The 2,362-nt window shown below is 32.1% G+C and overlaps 1 long non-coding RNA gene across 1 annotated transcript in view; it reads left to right on the forward strand.

Annotated features, from left to right (window-relative positions):
• Positions 1 to 2,332, forward strand: part of LOC128247299 (uncharacterized) — a 24,386-nt gene extending 22,054 nt beyond the window's left edge. Inside the window, exon 2 of the long non-coding RNA XR_008263671.1 lies at positions 1,760 to 2,332. This is a non-coding gene — a long non-coding RNA (uncharacterized LOC128247299). The remainder of the gene's footprint in view (positions 1 to 1,759) is intronic.
• The last annotated feature ends 30 nt before the right edge of the window (positions 2,333 to 2,362 follow it).

The raw sequence follows: 2,362 nt of genomic DNA on the forward strand, positions 1-2,362 counted from the left end.
TAGTCATGGTTAAAATCCTTTTTATCACAAATCTGATTGATGAGGGCTGACCTAGGGCTAAACAACAGCAACAATTTCTTGATTAAAAAAGAAAGTAATTTCGTACAGCTATTAAACACAATATTATGAATGTCATTAATACTGGTGATGTGATTTGTTCTAAACTGATGAGATAAGACGGCTGTAGTTTTCAGTCATAGTGATGATGACATAGTTGATTAGTTGGAGTATCAAAAAATAAAAGATAAGAAATAGAAGAGAGGATGAAAACTTTATTTGTGAAAATGATTTGCAACTTTGAGGCATCTGCTAAAGTAATGAGAAAAATAGAGTGAAGAATATGAACAAACAAAGATAATCAAATGTCTTAAATAAAATTGAATTGTAAATAAGTTATAAGTTTTGGTATTAACTTAATATTTAGAAATGAATCATAGGCGCAGGAGTGGCTGTGTGGTAAGTAGCTTGCTTACCAACCACATGGTTCCGGGTTCAGTCCCGCTGCGTGGCATCTTGGGCAAGTGTCTTCTGCTATAGCCTCGGGCCGACCAAAGCCTTGTGAGTGGATTTGGTAGACGGAAACTGAAAGAAGCCCGTCGTATATATATGTATGTGTTTGTGTGTCTGTGTTTGTCCCCCTAGCATTGCTTGACAACCGATGCTGGTGTGTTTACGTGCCCGTCACATAGCGGTTCGGCAAAAGAGACCGATAGAATAAGTACTAGGCTTACAAAGAATAAGTCCCAGGGTCGATTTTCTCGACTAAAGGTGGTGCTCCAGTATGGCCACTGAAGCAAGTAAAAGAGTATAGTTTGATATTTACATTAGCACTGCCATTTCAATCAGTTTGATCCTTGATCATCATCAGATATTCTAGTTTTGGATGTTTACATAGCACCACATCAGACAAAATTCAAAACAGGCACCGTTATTTATTCATAAAGAGAAATGACAAACATACTAGTAACTTAATTATTAATCTCAGTTTACAAGTTATAGATTCCTACTTCAGTACTAATCAGGTACTTATGAAGAAAACCTAATGAAATAAACAGTCAGGATTAGGCCTGGTATTAGGGTTATGAAGCCACCTGATGCTTCAAGTATATATTGCAGGGAAAGCTTTATATTCTATATAATTTTAGATTTAGTGATAGGAAACCTGATTCTGTAAGAGAAGATTTTGTAGGTAGTTTCTCTTGTCATGTAGTGGAAGATACTTATTGCATTTTTTCTTTACTGTATTTGATGTAATTTTCTTTGGAAATTCTTATAGCTGCTGCTAATCTTATTACTACAATAGAGATTCCAAATGTAAATCTAAATCAACATCATTTACACAGTACCATCAAAATTCCTCAACACTTTTAAAAAGATAACATAATAATAAACATACTATTCACTATTTGATTGTACAACAATTGAAAGAATTTATTTATGAACATTTCTAGAGCTAAAAAGCTTGTTACATAAGTAACACTTTTTTTAAAAGAAAGAAATAGGATGCAGAGAAAATCTTTCAAATCTTTTCAGTATACTATGACTAAACTATTTAGGGTCCAGAGATAACTATTTAGGGCCCAGTTATTGAATGACAAAGGAACAAAGGAAGATCTGAAGATAATGAAAATGTTATACATCAAAAAAAAAAAAGTTTTGAAAGTACCAAACTAAATTTTGTTCCAATTCTAAAAGCTGAATTTTATATCTACTTACTGTTGTATTTTTTTTTTTTTTCTGCAATTTTCTGTCTTTTTAGATTATTCAACGCCATGAATGTGTGGAAATTGAGATTGCAAATCCGGCAAATACTTAACCAAAACAACATCAATTGGAAACTTGTTTGCCGTGCTCACATTTTCACTTCTCCCTCCCCTTCCATTTTAAATATATCAATCTCTTATTGTCATATGTGTTGTGATTTTGTGACAGATGAGCAGAATTTGTAAAGACAAAAAACAAAAAAATTAAAGAAAAAATCCCCAAAATAAAAAATGAAAAATCTGTGAAGTGTGTAAATAAAAATTGAAATGCTGAACATGAAATACATTAAAAAAAAATAAGCAGTCTATCAAATCATGGAAAAAATCCAAATGGAGGAAGAAAAATGGAATAATAAAAAAAAAGCAGCCATCAAACATTATTATGAAGATAGAGGGATAAATGAAAAAATGGGGGGGGGGGATTTATATTGAGAGACAATGAAAAATGGGAACTGCAAGGGAAAACATGAATAAAAAGGTGTTTATGAATTAGCAGTTGTCAGATACAGTGAAATCTGGTGGAAAAATCATGTAACAACGAAAAAAAAAAAAAAAATTCTTCAAAATGGTGAAGATCAATCAATTACAAATAGACCAAA

This window comes from Octopus bimaculoides, chromosome 3 (genome assembly GCF_001194135.2).
Source record: "Octopus bimaculoides isolate UCB-OBI-ISO-001 chromosome 3, ASM119413v2, whole genome shotgun sequence".
Taxonomy (NCBI): Eukaryota; Metazoa; Mollusca; class Cephalopoda; order Octopoda; family Octopodidae; genus Octopus; species Octopus bimaculoides.